The sequence below is a fragment of the Brienomyrus brachyistius genome, unplaced genomic scaffold, assembly GCF_023856365.1.
Source record: "Brienomyrus brachyistius isolate T26 unplaced genomic scaffold, BBRACH_0.4 scaffold54, whole genome shotgun sequence".
Lineage (NCBI taxonomy): Eukaryota > Metazoa > Chordata > Actinopteri > Osteoglossiformes > Mormyridae > Brienomyrus > Brienomyrus brachyistius.
The window spans coordinates 529867-549983 of NW_026042329.1; the positions used below are offsets into that span (position 1 = coordinate 529867).

Genomic DNA, 20117 nt, shown 5'->3' on the forward strand with positions numbered 1-20117 from the left:
CACAGTGGAAAGGTGGATTCTTACTCTGACCTCCCTCTTCTTCCTCTGGTAATGAGCTATTGGCCTCTTGCAAAATTATATCAGTTATATCACTGATACACTGAGCATCTAAATAATTATTTTTTTTGTTTCCAAACTTTTCACTCACACTGCAAAGATATTTATAGTCATTCTGAAATAGACGCACATGTACATATGTAAATAAAGTAAACATGTAAATAGCATCCAAAGGTTTATTTCAAAGGATTTAATAATATAGGATTGATTCATTTTGATAGGAATGTTGAATTATGAATATGTTTATTATTGTCTTTACGCTTAAGGAGGGGCTGTGTCTAGTCAAAGTAAAGGGGCAGATTTCACTTTGGGGGGTAAATGTCGGAATGGGTGAGTGTAGTCAGGCAGTTTTTAGGCTATTTCGTTACTGTTTTTATAATGTTTCATTTCAAGGTCAATTGAACTTGCATAGTTGTTTCATTAATTAACTTTGCTTGGAATAATAAAACACAGTAGTTTAGTGTGAATCTTGTGTTCAAAATGGCCACAGTCTTGTTTGGATAAGAGTCCAATAGGCATGGAGCACTTTGAGCAGAGGGAGGACACCGCCATTTAGGAGATATCAAAGAACAAACTGCCCTGGCTCAGAAAAAGGAGGGAAAACAGGGGAAGCTGATGATTCTCCCAGAGCATCGAAAGGTGGAGTAACAAGGATGCAGGAGAGGATTGCCATCCTAGGCAGCATATTGCAGGGTGGGGTACACTGCGGAAATCACAGTATTTTGTTTACAGCACATCGAAGACGGCAATAGAAGTTACTGACAGAAATTCCCAAATCTCATCGTCTCTCCAGTTACCTCTATTCGTTGGGGTCTTCTTTGCCATTCAATGTTTGTACTGTTCCGATTTTGTGCCTGTGGCAGAACAGAAACATCATTAACACAAACGCTATGGACAATTTCCTGCTCCATTCACACATGGGGGTCAATCAGAAATTACAATGACTTTGTACTAAGGGAGCTAGCAGGGTAAACTCTTTAACGTCCTGCCTGGGAAATTCAATTCTTGGGTATATCAATATGTCTGATGCAATCCTCTGGCCTTTGCTGGTGTATGATGTGCCCATTACATAAGTCGATACCTCCGCAGGTGTGTTGGCTTACCATATAGTCTGAGTAGTACAGCTCTGTACGAAAAAAATAACATTGTACAGCTTCCTTTCAACTGTGTCACGGAAGAGTTTAAGGTCTCCCGTAACAGAGAAGCATCGCAGTACAGAGACTCCAAGGACCCCAAAGTCTCAGTGGCAGGCATTGAGATCCGGACCAGCAGGAAGTAGAGTGCAGTTAGGGAGCTGGAGATGGCAGAAGTGAGGCTGAGGCACAAGGCTGTGGTGGGAGCAGTGGCAATGGGAAGATCAGGATTGGGCAGCTCTCCAATGCCTCAGTACAACAAGGTCCAGGGCAAGGAGAGGCGACTGCTTGTGCAGGAAGAGGTGAGTGCAGTAATGCATGAGGGAAGAACCAGCAGGATTGCAGGCATGAGGCAGCAGGAAGCTTGGATGAGATGGGAGAACGCAATGGAATGAAGGCTCACTTGGACGGACTGAGCAGAGCTCCAGTGCATAAAATTCCTAATCCAAGCTGTATATGATCTTACTGAGCCCTGCAAACCTCCAGCTATGGGTCAGGCTGATACACCTTCCTGCCCACTCTGCTGTGGGAGAGGGACCCTCAAGACACAAGCTGCACAGCCCCCCTCCCCTGCGCCTGCTCTCACTCTGTCGGCTTCAGGAGTCATTTTTGATATGTAGACTCTCCAGACTCTTTTAAAGGAGAACGACACCTAAGTGTTCAAGCACCAGTTTTGAATGCAGTTTTTAAAAGGTTATGACGTGCAATTTTCAAATCTCGGCTCAGGTGAGAAGTGGTAAGTACAAACTTACCTGTGGGGTTTATGCTGCATACAGACCATCAGGCTCTGACTACATTATGCACCACGAAAGGAGCCAACAGCAGGAATGCGCTTTGTAAGATGGTCCTCCTGACTGCTGTGCTTTAATTATGATGCTGTCTGTCATCCTGGGTCCCAGAGCGACACGGCTGACTGCCTCTCCTGACTGCCAGACTGGTTAAAAGACAAGCATACGTGCTCAAGATACTGTTGTCTTGACCATGTCCTGTGAAAAAAGCAACGTCAGTAACAGTTATACTCCAAACTACTGCTGTGTGTCCATTGAAATGCAGGTACTTAAGTATTAGGGCAGCGTCATTGAGGTTGTTAATTTCATTGTTGTATTTGAGTGGCCTTGTGGGTTCTGGCTGTTATGAATTTAGTTATGGTATTTTACTTGATTATGTTTACAGTGCCCTCATACTGTAATGGAAGAGAAATTGTATGTAGTGCGGGGATGTGTCCAGCTCAGACCGCTTATGGAAAACATGCATATGCTGTATTTCTGTCACTAGAGGGCAGTATTGTTCTGGGAAGAAAGAAGAGGAGAGATATCAATGTGCATGGCGCTTACTGTTGATGTACTGTTTTATGCCAGTAATCTGTATCAAGAATCAGATTATCAAAATGGCTGCGTTTTTCAGATTTCATGACACCACAAACTAGCGACGAGACAAGCCCGCTGGCGAAGATGTTTGCTGTTGGCTCTTTCTATCGTTCAAGATTATGTTTCTGCTGCATTTCTGTTACGCCACTAGATGGCAGTATTGTTTCTTGAAGAAGAAAGAAAAGGAGCAGAGACAGGGATGTGCGTGGTGCCGCTAATGTAAACCAGTAAACCAGTAAAGAATCATCTTCCGTCCTACTGTGGCTGCGTTTTTCAGATTTCACAACACCAAAATGTTCAACGAGGGACCCTAAGATAAACAAATCATTACTTTAGCTAAATAGCATTTAGAAACGGTAATGGGCAGTATTTGACTTTTTTTTTTATCTCTGTCGGTTTGGGAACTAATAGCTATATTTTAATTATTTTATTTTATTATTGTATTAGTCTATGGATATGTTTCGTTAATTATAACGAAAGTACATTATCCATGGTTAGTTGTATTAAAATTCTTATTTTTTTCTTGTAACAACCATACTACACTTAATAAACGTGATTTTTAAGCTTTGCCGGGAATGTTGGCGCTAGAAGTATGAACATTCAGAGTCGCGGATGGTCCGGCATAGCGTCACATGCTCTGGGGCGCGCGTGCTTTCACGTGAAATAAAAATCAGCCCTGAGCATTGGGGTGGGCGATATGGCAAAAATATAATTTCATGATTTTTTTTTTACAGTTAAATCACGATTTCGATTTTATAACAGTATTTATACTGATTTGAATGATATAGAATTTTTTACTATTTTGCAAGTTATTACAGACACTGTCATGCCCTGCACTTGGGCCTGTCGACCACCAGGGGGTGTATGAGCATGAGAGAAATGTCTGTGTTTAGAATGGAAGTGGGAGTTTGAAGTGGGAGTCCTTAACACTGCCTCAGAGAGTCAGGCGGCGAAGTGGCCGAAATGTCACTTATCCAAAGTGACATCCTTTTTTTAGAAAGCAGGGTGAGACAGTCCCTTGGAACCTTGTCCCAACCTGGCATGCACTAGCGCCCCCTACATACCCAGCTGTCCATGCACCTAAGCCAAAATCCACATAAGTTTTTAAATTATCATAAAAATTTCTCCCTCTGCAGAAAACTATTGTTTTCACTTAAACATTTAGAATATTCCGGTTCTTTCAAAGCTCCTACAAAACAAAGGGAACACATAAACACCTAGATGTTACAGTCATGATCTTCTGGATCATATTTAATCACATTTCCTGAACAGGAAACAGACAGACACATACTTGTAATGTGGGTCTGTTTCTACTGTACAAAAGGTTACATGATTATATCCTGAAATTTTCATTTAATTTTACCCTCTTATGAGCAAAATAGTCCTGTGTGAGTGATGCCCGAATTCAATACTGGATGCCCAGTGTCACCTGAGACGCTAGACGAGGCCTTACTGTCCAATCAGCTGCTTCTTCATCTAAAGCCATTTTATGAATATGAGAACAAATACACAGGAATGTGTTAGATTGCATCATGTTCGCCTTTAAGGCCCAGAGACATACAGAGTCGAGAGTGAAGCTTGGGGTCAGAACACTCAGCTGTACATCCAGCACCTTTGGGGCACTTTTCAGGGGGATTAAGGGACCTGCTCAAGGGCCCAGTGGAGTCAGAGAAGATGTTTTCAGAGTGTATCTCTGAGAGAATGAACTCCACACGATCACCTAAAAGCATTTCCAGAGAAGCATTATGTGATACATTATAAATCCATCTATCCTTTTTCCATATACACTTACCCAGTACTGGGTCATGTTGAGCCTGCAGTCTATCCCAGGAGGTAGAGGGCAGAGGGACACCCTGGACGGGATGCCAGTCCATCACAGGGCACGAGGCAGGGGAACACCATGGATGGGATGCCAGTCCATCACAGGGCACGAGGCAGGGGAACACCATGGATGGGATGCCAGTCCATTACAGGACACACAAACACCCACATACAGACTAAAGTATCTGACATTAAGTCATGAAGTCATGTTAAATGGCCACACTGCCAATATGCAGAGAATTCACTTAGACTCTCCGAATGCTTGCTGGGTCGTCCAGCCACCTCTGCTGTTTAGGTTCCTCTATGAGAAAATCCTCAGGTGATAGTTTAACCCTGACAAGGTTATTCAGTACCTTTGTTGACATGAGTAAGTCAAAAATTGACATTTTACTGGTTTATGTGGCATCACTGAGCTTGTATGAAATGTACTAGACATAACTGACACTGTCGGCTGAGAGCTGACTTTCACAGCACCTGTGTCTGTCACGCCCGCATTGGACCAACCACCCTGTGCCAAGCCGCACCGGCACGGTCCCGCCTACATGATCATCATCCCCGGGATTCTAACCCGCTGCAGTTCAATTCCCATGATTGGCACTTAGTGTTTATACAGCCCAGTTACTCCACTTGCCCACTGTGAAGTACTGAGGTACTGAGTATCTGCTCTGTACCCAGAGTGTCTTATCATATCCATTGCTGTTCTGTGTGTGACCCATGTTTTCTGTTCCTTGGACCTATGATTCTTGCCGGTTTGATTCTCAGGATTTGGTCGCCTCACTGACTGCCTTCCCATTAACGACCTTTTTTACCTGCCTTTTGTCTCATGGATCCTGTTCTGCTTGTGTCAGTTTCATTATACCCATCTCTGCACTTCGATCCTCTCTGTGTAATCATTACAGCGTCATTTTAATTTTTAAACCGTTTAACGTCTTGTGATATCTTGGTCCAAGGTCCACAGTCCACTGATACAGAGGGAGATACACTTATCACATGTTGAGTATAAACCCCCATCCATGTTTGATAACCACTGACATTTATATACAAACCATAAATTCATAAAGCCATAAAAATAAATAACCATATTCATAAATTAATGATGCAACAACTCCAGCATGATCCCCATTAATGCAATTATTGTTAATTATTCTTTCATGACAAAAGCATGACAGCTGATTAATTTATACTGCTTTTAGTATCTAATAAGCATTAATAAGCTGAGAAAAGAAATTATTTTTAACAATATGCTAACTAAGCCCATTATTATTATTTAAAGCAACAAACATAGAGGGAGAGTCAGCTTGGGGTCTTGCAGAGCTTGTTTTAATTTTGATCTGTTAATGGCCAAAAGGCATCATTTATAAGAAATCTGTACAGCTGTGTTTTTAATTGTATTTATTTTTATATCCATTATTTCCACTTTTCACATAAAATGGGTAACTGGAGGGGTAGCAGTACAAACACCAAGACTTGTCATTGTATCCCAGCCAGCTGTCGTTACCCCCCTCCTTTCCTGCTGATCCCTTTATATGTGACGGCTATACTGGTCCCAGTCCCACTCCACTCAACCTCCCAGTAGCAGCGCCCAGTCAGACCCTCTGTACACAGCACTTGGAGGTGTGAGTCAAACCTCTCCTGGTGATCAGTATACAGTATGACTGCATCTCTGTCTTCCATGTCACTACTCTGTTCCCCTCAGACAGATGAAGGTTTCTGTTTGCTGTTTTGGGGTCCAGAGTGAGCTGACAGGAATCTGATGGAGAAGAAGATCAGAACACCTTGGTGGTTTGGTCTTATTCACTCCTTATATTGAACACAAGTTTTCACTTTTGTGTTATGTTTTAATCCCTTGAAATTTATTGTTAATTTATTCTTTTTCATTTTATGTGGTAGAATTTATTGTATAAATGGAATTTAGGGGAATTATATGATCACTGAAATATCCTTTAGTATATGATTAGTTATTTTATATATGATAATATTCTCAACATTGATGTCTCCGAGGAATGACATAACAAAATTATATTAAACATCAGCAGCTGCTTTGAATTATACTAAACATCAGCAGTTACTTTGCAAACAGATTCAAAGACACCTGATGTAAACAGCTCATGTAAATGTGAAAGACCAGGAGGCAGCGGGAGAGAAAGAGAAGCTCCACTAGCAGTAGAAAATGAAACACAATAAAACACAATAAAACACAATAAAACACAGTAAAACACAATAAAACACACTCCACCTCATACAGGGAGAGAGAAGCGTGTGTGTGAACAGACTCACATTGTAAGAATTCTGATCTGGTCCTGGGCACTGTGGAGACACCAGCAGAAGGAATTTATCATTACGAAGGACAATAACAGTTGAACAACCTTCTAATCATTGTAAATTCCATGTGATACAGATTTTTCGGTTCCATAATATAGAATAAACATGATTCCTGTGATCTGGGTTTTGTAGCCAGTAGAATGTGGAGCTCTTTCACTGGTTTTCACAAAGACTTGGTTATATTGGAAAGAGAAACCGACTTGGTCACACAAACGTGAGGCTGACTGTACTGCATATTCTCTCAGCATGGTCTATATTAACATGAACAGATTGGAAAATGTATTTATTTACTGACCTGTGTGATGGATCTCTGCCGTTACACATAATACAGATTTTTTGGATTCTGTAATTCAGAAGAAACATGATTCGCGCGACCTGGGTTTTACAGCCTGTAGAATGTGAAGCTCTTTCATCAGTTTTCACAAAGATTTAGTCTTACTGGAAACAGAAACTGACTTGGTCACAATAATCTGATTCTGACTGTACTGCACACTCTCTCTGCATGGTTTACATGAACATGAACAGACTGGAAAATGTATTTATTTATTAACCTGTATGATGGATCTCTGCCATTTTCTTTTCACAAACATTCTCCAGTTGATCCTTCAGTTCAAAAACCACCTTCCTCACATTCCCAAAATACCAATGTGGATCGACAGAGATTCTGGGTCCAAATCCAGCTTCAGGAGTGACAGGAAGACCCTGGTACCTCTACAGACACACAGTCTGATTAAACAGCTTCATCAAAACAAATGTGTATGGAAATCTAATTAACAGGACCATTAATATCTGACCAATGACAGACTAGCTGAAATACAAATGAGAACATGCATCCATTTGAATACTCTGGTTTTCTTATTGTCAAAGTAGCTGTTCTGTTACCTGGAGGAAATGGATGTGATCCTCTGTGTGTGAAAGCTGCTCCAGCTCAGAGTGTCTCCTCTTCAGTTCATCAATATCCTGCTTCAGTCTCTCCATGTCTCCTTCAGCCTGACTCACTGCAGCCTTCTCCTGATCTCTGATCAGCTTTGTCACCTCAGAGCGTCTTTTCTCAATGGAGCGGATCATCTCAGTGAAGATCCTCTCACTCTCCTCCACTGCTGACTGTGCTGAGCTCTGTTGGTGACACAGGGAGCAGAGGACGGTAAATTACAATTGGCCCCTTTTGAGACTCCAGAGAGCCTCATTGTACAATAGAGATGTGAGCTGACAGGAGGTATAAAAACAGCACAGGGCTGGGGTTTGGAGCGTCACGATGCTGGATGCCTCAGGTACTGAAACCCAGTCAGCACTGATTGGAAATGATCCCTCATTAAGCTCATACACTGTCAGCTGTAGGGATTTGGCAGAGACTGGTGGCTGTATGGGGCAGGTTGGTTGTCACCATTGGGTCTTAATTTAAGAGGTGACATTTCTTGTTTATTTGCATTATACTGGATTGTGAAAAGCTGAGTTTTCTTAAATGGCTGTACATGGTATTTTTCTAAATAAATAAGTTATAATTGCTGTAATGCCCTGTTATCTGACTCCTTTGTCCCATCAAACCTCTGACCCAGAATAACCCACAGCGACAGTAATTTGATGAATCCCCACAAGTCTGTAAATCTGCAATCTGTTGAATCTTAGAGATCACAAGCCAGCTGTTATCTTCTCCTCAGGTTCATACTCACTGTGACTGAGCCCACAGCCTCTCTCAGCTCCTGCAGCTCCTTCTCTCTCATCTGAATTCTCTGCTGAAATTCCCTCTGTGTTTCACTCATTTGTTTCTACAGATAGGAAACAAGATGACAAAAACAAGTTTGTTTCATTAGCTGAGATCATATTCATTAATCATCCTGTCCAGGATGGATCCCAGCCTTATAGAAACATCCTGACATGGTTCTGCCCCCTTGAGAACACAGCCACTGATATAAGTGAATGTGCTAAAAATTCTCCTTAAGATATAGAACATTTTATGTGCATTTTCCTCTCAAGTTACCTAAACAGCTTTCATCTCTCTATATTCAAAGCAGATACACCCACAGACAAAAAAAAACATATTTTTAAGCATTTGTTATATAAAAACTAATACTTTATATAAAAAGTCTCCTTACCTGTTTCTCCGCCCGTCCTGCAGCAGCTGAGACTGTATCATGGCCTCTGTGTTCATCCATCGTACAGAGATAACAGATACACTGCTGGTCGGTACGGCAGTAGACCTCCAGGAGTTTGTCATGCTGGGAACAGACCTTGTCCTGCAGGTGTCCAGTGGCATCAGTCAGCTTGTGCTTCTTAAAAGCTGGAGACTCATAGTGAGGCTGGAGGTGAGATTCACAGTAAGAGGCCAGACACACCAGGCAGGACTTGACAGCTTTGTGTTTTCTCCCAGTACAGACGTCACACTCCACATCTCCAGGTCCAGCATATTGGTCAGCAGGAGTAGGTGCTTGTAGTCCAGTCTTCTTCATTTTTTCCACTAATTCAGCCAGTATGGTGATTCTGCCCAAAACAGATCTGGGGCCGAAAGTTTGTTTGCACTGGGGGCAGAATGGAGGTTCAGCAGCTGACAGACTTGTGTAAGTCCAACAACCTGTCTCAAAATGTGGATGAAAATAATGAGATAGTTGTTGACTTCAGACAGACCCATGCTGTCCACCCCCTGCTGCACATTGTGGGCTCTGCAGTGGAGTCGCTCAGGAGCACCGGATTCCTTGGGCTGCACCTGCCAGCTGACCTCACCTGGTCCCTCAGCACCTCCTCCTCTGCCAAGAAGGCAGAGCAGCGTCTTCACTTCCTACTGTAGCTAAGGAGGGCAGGTCTACCTCCCCCCATCCTCACCATGTTCTATAGGGGCACCATCCAGAGTGTCCTGACCAGCTGCATCACTGTCTGGTTTGGGAACTGCAACATCTCCGACTACAAGACCTCACAATGGACTGTACATGCAGCTGACCAGATCACTGGGACCCCTCTGCCCTCTGCTGATCAGATCTTTATGACACGTTGCACTTGTAAGGCCTCCAGCATCATGCAGGATGTCTCCCACCCTTCCCATGGTCTTTTCACCCCTTTTTTTTCTAGCAGAAGGTTCTGGATCATCCAGGCCGGTTCTGCCAAACTCTGTAACAACTTCTTCCAATTGGCCATCCGGACTCTGAACTCTTCGCTGCCCCCCTCCCCACAGATTAGGACATTACAGTAACTCTGTCATCCAGTAGTACTTTTTGTTACTTTATTGTTACTTTACTTTATATATTACATCATTTGTTTCTATGTCTTTGCTGGGAGTGTATCTGTGTCAGGAAGGACCATCGGGTGACCAGGTTCACAGTGATTATTAATTCACCAACAGAAAGTTAAAATATCGAATCTAGGCTGAAAGCAATGGGGCAGCTTCAGCCAAACCCAGGAACAGAAGGATAAAACATTGGAAAGGTGCCCAGCTGGCTGGCTGCTCTGGAAGTGCTGCTGGGGGACAGAGGAGGAGGTGGCTGTGAGCTGCCCTGCCAGTCTGTGCTGTATGAGGTCCAGGATGGCGGGTGTCTCTATGGGAGGGGGGGCCTCCAGCGTCTCCCCCAGGGGGTCCCGCTGCCTCTCCATACGGTCAGGGATGCTTTCCACACACAGCAGCTAGAGGGATCAGCCATCAATCTCCTTTCCTTTACAATTTTCCATGTATTTCTGCGTCCAGTAAGTTTCTCCCTCAAACACACACAGAAAACAAAAACACAAAATATAAAAAATGACAGAAAATGATGTCTAAGGCTCTAAGTGTCCTACAGCGGCCTCAATAATTTAGACATGGAAGAAGCACGACACGATCCGGAGCCTTCCGGCCATATTGAGCATCAGAGCGAAATGAGGTGAGGTAAGGTAAAGGTCAACCAGTCAGTATGGCTAATGGAGGAGAACACAGCTTCACACTGAGTGTGAGGGTGAAGAGGGTTTAAAGTGGACCGAACAGGTGAAAGCACTGACTGCAGTGTAATTGGTTTGCTCCTCCCTGTGGAACATGACACTTTCTGAACCCACTGAATGTTATAATTCCATTCAGGTTGTTTATGTGAATGTCTGGGCTGTTCAGTGTCCAAGTATGTATTTTTCCCCATGTGAATCTGACATAGAGATCATTAATTAATGTGCTTCTTATAAAATTTGCCAATAGACAACTTCATACATTAAAGTTGGCCATATAGTATGTCTGTAATATGACTGAATTTTGGTGGTGGGGCTGCCCTGTAATTAACCTGTACTTTGGTTAAATAGTGTGTGCTGTTTTAGTGAGAGCTTTTTTGCCGTGTGTAGATGGGACATGATGTCCGTGGGTACGAGCAAGACAGACAACATATTACTGCCCCTTCAGTGATACACACTGATGTCACTGGTCCTGCATATAACAGGAGAGGGTGAGGCAGCTCTGGATTACTGTCAAATGCATTTGGCAACAGAATGTATGTAAGACCAGCTAAGCGTGAGAGATATTTAGTTTTCCAAGGATGTTACTTCAGGATATTAAGCAACTTTATGCTTCCCGCGACTTCTAGCGTCTACTGTGTTAAAACCCTTCTGCACTGATTCGCAATAGAAAATGTAATAATTTAAAACCGCCTGTAATCCTGCACAAACAAAAAAGTAATGGAAACCGAAGTAGGGATCTGTTTAAAGCAGCCGTATGACGACGATAAATGTGAATAAGTGAATCGTTATTAAGATAATGCCCTTTATGATTTAAGTATGTTAATGATTTAAGTGTCACTGCAGTACCGCGTTTTATACGTACAAATAGAACGTATAATGTGCGTCATGACAGAATTAGCTGGCGGCAGGAGCTTGTCCCCTTTCTCTTATTGTTACTTGTTATTATGTGACGTGTGTTATTAAGTGCGGATAATATCCTCAAAAATCCATACGCCGGGCCACTGAGTCAGTGTCTATTTCTGGTTAAACCGCTCCCGCGTTTGGCATGAAGGTGATTATTTACTGCTGTGTGTAAATAAAAGTGAAAGTATTTTAAAACAATTGCATATATACTGGAGTCTCCGTTTTGTCAAGAAACACGGATAAGATTCTGGAATAATAAAGACATTTTGTATTTCAAGGTAAGATTATATTTAAAAGATACAATAAATAATAAAATACGCATGTATGACACACTTATATACAGTGGCGGCGCCGGTGATTTAATGTTACAGGTACTATGGGGAAGCTAGATTATTACCTGGTACAGGTGTGATGGGGAGCTGAGAGGGAGCAGAAACGCAGTCTGTCCCCATGACTGGTTTGAAAAGCACTGCACTCAGCCCCTTACGGCAGATTTTGCATCTCTCAAATATTTTCTTTGTGTTGGGATATTAATGAATTCAGTGTCCAATAATTTGTGCAAAATGTGCTACAAAGAGCCATATTATGTTCATGGCCATAAGGAGTCATTTACTGTCACACTAACTAAAGACGATGATAAATTAAGACTTTAGAAGCAGGTCTGCAGTATTGCGGTTACTGGAGTTACTGTTGTATGTATGTTATATGTACACATAATATGGCAAACAGGGCTGACTGTGATCCATGTGGTCGTGTGTATTGGGCTTGATTTCTCCATCTTACTTTGACAGCTGGCTTATGTTGGGCTTATTTTCAGGGGTGAGGTTCCTTGTTTGTCTCGTGACATTTGACAAAACTGGTGTCTGATCGGCATATTTCTCAAACAAATTCCTCGGCAGGTACGGATGTTCAAGCCTGTATTACAGCTACGTGCCTGACTATAAAATGTATAACTATCAGCTATGTAGGATAATTAGATAAATAAATTCTATCTTGTAGCTCACACAGATCACTGTGTATTTTTGCCAAAAAAAAGTACGATTCAGGTAGGCCAATAAAAACAACGAACCTCAACCCCAAAGCGCAAAATATTATTTTGTGTTTTTTTTCTCTCAGCAAGACAGTTAAAACAACATAGATTGGTTCAGCAGATGTCTTTGTCTAATCTAAAAATAAAACTTATTGTAAAGCAGGTTTTGATAATGTGTGGGCTTATGTGTGAGAGTAAAAGATCAAGGCAGAAAATACAGTAGAAATTCCAGGTCTCATACCTTAATTTTTATACCTGTATATAAATTAATAGAAGCAGCATTAAAAATACACTCATGGTGGATCTGAAGTGAAATAATGTCTTTAATGTTAAAGTATCAAATGTTAACTTTACTTATTCAATGCAATCAACAAAATTCAATGGGTGGGTGATTTTTTTATTTGATGATTGGAAAGGAGCAGTCAGGACCTCAGAAGGGAGGCACTTTCAGTTCAATCATTCAGGCTAAATGGCAGGACACCCCCCATCCCCCATGTACCTGTTTACTACCTACTTGTAGTTGAATCTCTGAGTCTCGGTTGAATGAAATTTTTGTACTGTTTCCTTGCTGTCAGTTGTGATGTCATGGTGAATGTTCCTTCCAGTAAACCCAGGGCGTCGGATGGCTGAGAATCTTGCTTAACTTGTCGGTGCAGATTATTGGAATAATGTTACATCATTTATTATTGTGTGGAACATGAAAGGTCGACCTACAGGCCAGATTTACTACTGAATTATAAACATGTCAATAGGTTTGTACCACTTCCTCCACCTCTTCCTCCAAATTACTGATCATCCAATTCAATCATCTGAATTATTTTAGTAATTGTTTCTTTAGCTCTAGTACTGCTGCTAACTGTGAATACTGATAAAGCTTAAATATCAGTATATCACTGGCGGATTAAGAAATCACAGGCCCCTGGGCACAAGCCTTTCAACCCCCCCGCTGTATTTTATCTGAAAATAAAATGATTGCTGACTGCCTTTACAAACAGGGAACAGAGCTTCGGAACATCATGGTAATTAACAGGGCCCTGAGACCCCAAAACCCACAGTTACCATTAACCTGTGTACTAAGATGCTAACAAAAAGCACTACACAGTTATTGGAGGATTTCGTACAAAAACGGGTGCTGATGGTTGCCATGGGGGACAGCGTCGAGGCCCCCCTAGGTAATTGAAGGGCCCCAAAACCACAGCTGGCCAAAACTGCGTAGGATCTAAAGGTACATTTCCACTTCCATACAGGAACCATGCCATACCGAGTCATTCTACATAGAGAACATTAATACTGTGCGGTTCCAGCTCGCTTTAATTTTCCACTGGCTCGGTAAAGGCATTGCCAGGTTTGGAGAACAAAGTGACACTTGTCTGCTGTTCACACTGTGTCCATCATGATTTACTTTGTGCTAATTTACCCTCCTCTGTCCGTGGGCATTTTCACACCAGAGTTCTGCAACATGGTTCCTGGTTAGAATGGTCCCGGGCTATCTCTACCAGGGACTTTTGTAGCTTGGGGCCACTTCCGGGTGTCACTTTCACACTGCACAACAGGACCTGGGACCTTCATGTTAAATAAGCATAGTAGATGCAAAAAAAGTTGTAGGCTAATAATTTCATACAAAACTACACCACCACCCCAGAACAATGGAGAATAAACACCTTGTTATTTGTTAGTTATTGGGGGATTGATGACGATCAAAATGGGACACAATGTCCAGCAGATTTCACCAAGTCTGGCCAGCAGATTGATCTTTTGTTTTCCAAAGAATGGCACCGGAGACAAAAGTATGTTCATTATTGATCTACCTTCCAATGCAGAAATATGCAAAAGCAAAATGGTTTTCATTCATGGATTAAATGTAATTTAAGGTACAAAAATAATTCCATCTGCTCAGTTTTTGCTCCAGTGCTTTTATCTCTTTTCCCAGCATTTCTGCATAACTTCCAGTTCAGTTCCAGAGCTTGTGGTCAAACAATCAGCAAGTTATTGCTATGAGCTCAACCCAGTGTTCCAATGAAAAGTACCTACTGCAGAATATCCATCCATCCATCCATCCATCCATCCATCCATCCATCTGTAATCACTTTTCCTATTCAGGGTCATGGAACTTCAGAATGAGACTTAAAAGAGGTTCCAGAACCGACTCCAATGAATTACAATCTGGTGGAGTTTCTGTGTTGTGAACATGACTAAAGTTTCTGGTTCCTAAAAAATAAACCATTCCTGTGGTGTGAAAGCGCCCTGTGAGAATTACTGTTTTATGTTAGCATCAAATGCTAGCAGAATTAGCATTAGCTTGCATAGATTTCCATTATGAATCCATTACATTCAGTTCTTCTATATTACTTTTCTAAGTAAGAGGTTAGAAATTAAGTTCCAAATTTTCAGGAATGTATATATACATCGTGATGTGCGATACTTCTAATAATGAAATATATATAGAATATACCCTTTATTCCTTCAGATAATCCATGCATGTCACTGTAGATCACTGGTTCTTTCTTGTCTCTGTACATTTCCACCAATCAGATACTGATGACGTAACCAGACAGGTTTGGTCAGTTTTTAGGCTGTGCTAGTAAGCAGGGCCAAGTCAGCAGGGGTATAGGTCAGATACAGCTCACATACTTTACAATGGAAAATGCCAGACATCTTCAACTGAAAATGGCCATGAGCTGCCTTCACAAGGTGGGAGTCTTCACACGAGGTCCCCCTAAGGCCCAGGGGCCCCTGTGGTCAGACCCTGTGGGCCAAGCCATAATCGACCTATGAACCGATATATCGTGTATCTCTACATTTTGTGAACTTTCCCACCACAGGGTCTTCTTTCCGGAACCAGGAACCAGGCGATTATCTTGCTGATTGGTTGTCCACAAGCACCGGTAATAACTTTGAAGTTGCATAGAAATGTGGGGGAAATTAATAGAGTAAAAATTGTGCAATGGAATAAAATTTCAGTGCAAACCTCGGTTTGGGTTCACGGTTTGGTGCAATTTTGGTAGAGCAGGGAAAACAGAATTGTTTTTTTTTTTTTTATTGTTTTATTATTAAAACTCCAAACACAAACACAGGAACAGTTGCAATCCAAAGGCAATGTGTCTGTCCATTTGTCTGAATAACAAAATCTAAGACCACAATAATATATTAGCATGGTGTAGGACCTCATTTTGCAGCCAGTACAGCATCAGTTCGTCTTGGGAAAGACAAATACAAGCCCTGCACTTTTTGGGATTTTGAGCCATTTGTCTTGCAGAACAGTGGCCACGTAATGCTGGTGGAGGAAAACATTTCTGGTAACTGCACAGCCCATGGGAGATGTTCAGCTTCATTTTCATGTTCATCAAAGCACTCTGTCACCAGTATTTCTGTGTGTGTTGGTACATTATCATCCTGATACATGGCACCACCTTCAGGGTACAATGATTCAACCATTGGGTGAGCATTTTCCTCCAGAATGGTTTGGTCATCCTTTGCAGTGACACACACATCTAGCTAAAACAAGTCCTGGGCTTAGGAAATGCCATGATATTGCAGTCCAGATCATCACTGATCCACCCCCATGCTGCACTCTGGGTACACAACAGTCCGGGTGCTGAACCTCTTTGGGGCTTTTCCACACCTTAACTGTAGCAAAGACAGGGAAGGTGAACTCATCAGAAAACAACACATGTTTCACATTGTCCACAGCCCAAGATTTGCTGGCGCCATTGAAACGGACGTTTGGCATTGGCACGAGTGACCAAAGGTTTGGCTACAACAGCCTGACCATGAATATTGATTATGTGGAGCTCCCGATGAACAGTTTTGGTGGAAACAGGAGAGTTGAGGTTCACATTTAATTCTGCAGTGAGTTGGGCAGCTGTGGTTTCATGTTTTATGGAGACAATCTGGGTTAGTGCTTGGACCGCCCTATCAGACAGCTTCCACTTGCGTCTATAGTTACACCTGTTGGATGTGGTCCATCCTTCATGGTGGTATGCTTACATTACCCTGGATACCGTGGCTCTTAATACACCACAAAAACTCGCTGTTCTGGTCACTGGTGCACCAGCAGGACTCACACTAACAATATGCTCTCTGGAAGCTACAGGAACAAGGCAGGGAATAACCCAGGATGAGGCACCAACTCATCACGGAGTTCTCATGATTATTCTTGTATAAGATAACCACTATTGTTCCTAATTTACATAAATGATATGGATTCCAATATATACAGTAAACTGGTGAAATTTGCAGATGACACCAAGGTGGGTGGTGTAGCAGATACTGAATTAGCGGCTCAGCAGCTACAGCGGGATCTTGATTTAATTAGTGACTGGGCCGATACCTGGCAGATGAAATTTAACGTCAGTAAATGTAAGGTACTCCATCTAGGGAGCAGAAATATAAAGTACAGGTCTTTTATGAGTCCCACTGAAATAAAGGTAGCCATTCATGAGAAAGACCTTGGTGTGTATGTTGATGCTTCCATGTCCCATTCTCGCCAGTGTGGGGAAGCAATAAAAAAGACCAATAGGATGTTGGGGTATATCTCCAGGTGTGTGGAGTTTAAGTCAAGGGAGGTAATGCTAAGATTATACAATTCCTTGGTGAAACCTCACCTAGAATATTGTGTGCAGGTTTGGTCACCATATCTTAAAAAGGACATTGTGGCCTTAGAAAAGGTGCAGCGTAGGGCCACAAAGATGATTCCTGGTCTTAGAGGAATGTCATACGAGGAACGGTTACTTGAGCTAAATCTGTTCAGTCTCAAGCAAAGGAGACTGAGGGGGGACATGATCCAGGTATATAAGATTCTAACAGGTTTGGATGCTGTTCAACCAAATAGTTACTTCAGCATTAGTTTAAATACACGAACTCGTGGCCAAAGGTGGAAATTAGCGGGAGAACATTTCAAGCTGGATTTAAGGAAGCACTTCTTTACACAGCGTGTAGTCAGAGTATGGAATAGCCTTCCTGATAATGTAGTGCAAGCTGAATCCTTGGGTTCCTTTAAATCAGAGCTAGATAAGATTTTAATGACTCTGAGCTATTAGTTTAGTTCTCCCCAAGCGAGCTTGATGGGCTGAATGGCCTCCTCTCGTTTGTATAGTTCTTATGTTCTTAATCACCTATGTCACAAAATCCCTGAAATTCAGCCCTCAATTACTTTAGTAAGTGTAATACTACATATGAAACATGTCAGAGTAACAGAATGGAGACCCCATGTGCAAATTCACTGCAAAGTGTTGAATACTAGCAGGTGCGTCTCTGGGGGGGGGGGGGGGGCAGGATGACCCAACTTATTCGGGGCCCCAGCTGAGGCCAACATAAACCAAGTATTACAAACCATAGTGCTGCTACTGCTTGGTCATTGTGATGTAGATGTAACTATAATGAAGAATAATAACTAACCAGCCGCTGACAATCTACAGTGTGACCTTCCTAGACCAGCCAGTGCAAAGCAGTAATGTGGCCATGCAGGTTACATTAGCCTAAGCTATGTGATCATATGTCCAATACAGGATTTACATTAAGTATATTTACACTGTATATTTAACAGCCGTGTAACGGTACACAGAACTTATGGTTCGGTACAAACCTCAGTTTTGGGTTCACAGTTTGGTGCAATTTCAGGGCAGCAATTTCATTTCCACAGAAGCCCAGCAGGAGTCATCTGGTCTGGATCGGCACAAAAATGGAGGGAGCTGCTTCTGAAATGACCCCCCCTGTGGAGTGTAAAACAAAGAGACCTGAGAGGTAAGACAGAACCTGTGTGTTTGTACTGCTTTACAGATATAAATTAAAACATATTTCCAGCATTTTTGAAAGAATCAGTTTTAACTTAATAAATTTCCTTGAGAGTCGTGATTCAGGTCTGTAGAGTAGATGATTCATGATTATCATTCATTAAATGTAGTTTCCTTTAAAAACTTGCATTTAATTGTATTCCCTGTACATTGTGCTCTACTGCCACCTAGAGCTGCTGCATCAATCTTTCAAGACATCTTGCGGGTGCAAGATGATTTTATGAATATTATAAAATGGGGGGTTATATTTTTACAAAGTAGGAGTGTTTTTTTACAGTAGGAGTCTGGTGGTCGTTTCACAAAACTTATCATGGGCAGCCCTGTGAAATTTATTGTGGGGAATCCCATTTGAGCTTAATTTTATGGTGTTCCCACTTATGGATACACTGTTGTCGTTCTTACAGCATCTAGGTTTGCATTTCCCAGCTGAAATGACAGTATTTTTCAAAAATACATATTCTCAAAAATGTGGCATTGAGTATTTAAGTCTAATCAATTATAAATAGCAGTGATCATAGGAGTAACAGCCGAATAAGACAGGAACACTGTCAGGGTCGTGTTGTGAAGAACATGTGATTTATGGTAAAACGATTGTTACAGCCCACTAGCATGAATGTCTCTTTGGGTCTATAGTCAGGCCATAATATAAAAGCAGAAAGGGATCCTAGCCAGGGCTGGATCAGTGTGGAACATGTTAATACGTGTAGATTAATAAAAAGACCTCAACACCTTCTCCTCCTTTTTCTTCTAGTCAGCCAGTTCTTTTACACGAGAGACAACAAATAGATCATCCATCCTATCAGAAATGGTCACAAATAATGAAGTAAAAAAATATATAAACAAATACATCGATAAACAGGAATTAAAAGCAACAACAGCCAAGTCCAGCAACTGAGATTGTGACAATGATACTATACCTTTCATATTGGAATCTTATTTTTAGGTCAGACTATTTCATATTAAAGCTCGCTGTAAGCAAGCCTGTTTGCATCGTGAGTTATATGACATATAAAAGTACACAAAGGCAGAGCAGAAGGTTAAACAACTGAAAATTTAATGTGAATTATATGAATTATGTTTAAATAATGAGGATTGTTCTTCTGAATGTCCACAGTGTCCTGATGGAGAGAGCAGGCTCACCTGTACCCAGCTGTGTTTCCATGAAGAGTGACTGGTCAATGGACCCCAAAATCTACTTCAGAGAGAAACCTTTTCCTACAAATCAAAGGTAAATATACACGTATGTAAACAAACACAAGACACCCCCCTGCAGATTCTGTCACACATCACTCCTATCACCCTTCCCCACCCACTCCCCCCTGCCTGTATCCTCTTCACTTTTTTATTGCACTCTCCATTACTTTGGACAGTTGACCCCAAGTATCTAATCTCATCCACCTTCAATGTGACCCTGTCCACATTATATGGATTATATTTATATAATGAGGTTTTTTCCACGCACTGCCCACAGTGTCCTGATGGAGAGAGCAGGCTCACCTGCACCCAGCTGTGTTTCCACGAAGAGTGACAGGTCAATGGACCCCAAAGTCTACTTCAGAGAGAAACCTTTTCCTACAGATCAAAGGTAAATATACATGTAAACAAACACAAGACACCCCCCTGCAGATACGCTTCTGTCACACATCACTCCTATCACTCTTCCCCACCCACTCCTCCCTGCCTGTATCCTCTTCACTTTTTTATTGCACTCTCCATTACTTTGGACCGTTCACCCCAAGTAACTAATCTCATCCACCTTCACTGCTCCTGGCCACCGCTCCATTCCTCCACCCTC

The 20117-nt window shown here is 42.0% G+C and overlaps 1 protein-coding gene and 1 long non-coding RNA gene across 2 annotated transcripts in view; both read left to right on the top strand.

The window, feature by feature from the left end:
- The window catches only part of LOC125724024 (NACHT, LRR and PYD domains-containing protein 12-like), a 593671-nt gene that overhangs the window by 506029 nt on the left and 67525 nt on the right, over positions 1-20117 (top strand). The gene's annotated exons all lie outside the window — the stretch shown is intronic.
- Positions 11693-19542, top strand: LOC125724093 (uncharacterized). The gene is made up of 3 exons (XR_007387139.1): positions 11693-11778; positions 18172-18272; positions 19437-19542. It is a non-coding gene; the product is annotated as an uncharacterized LOC125724093 (long non-coding RNA).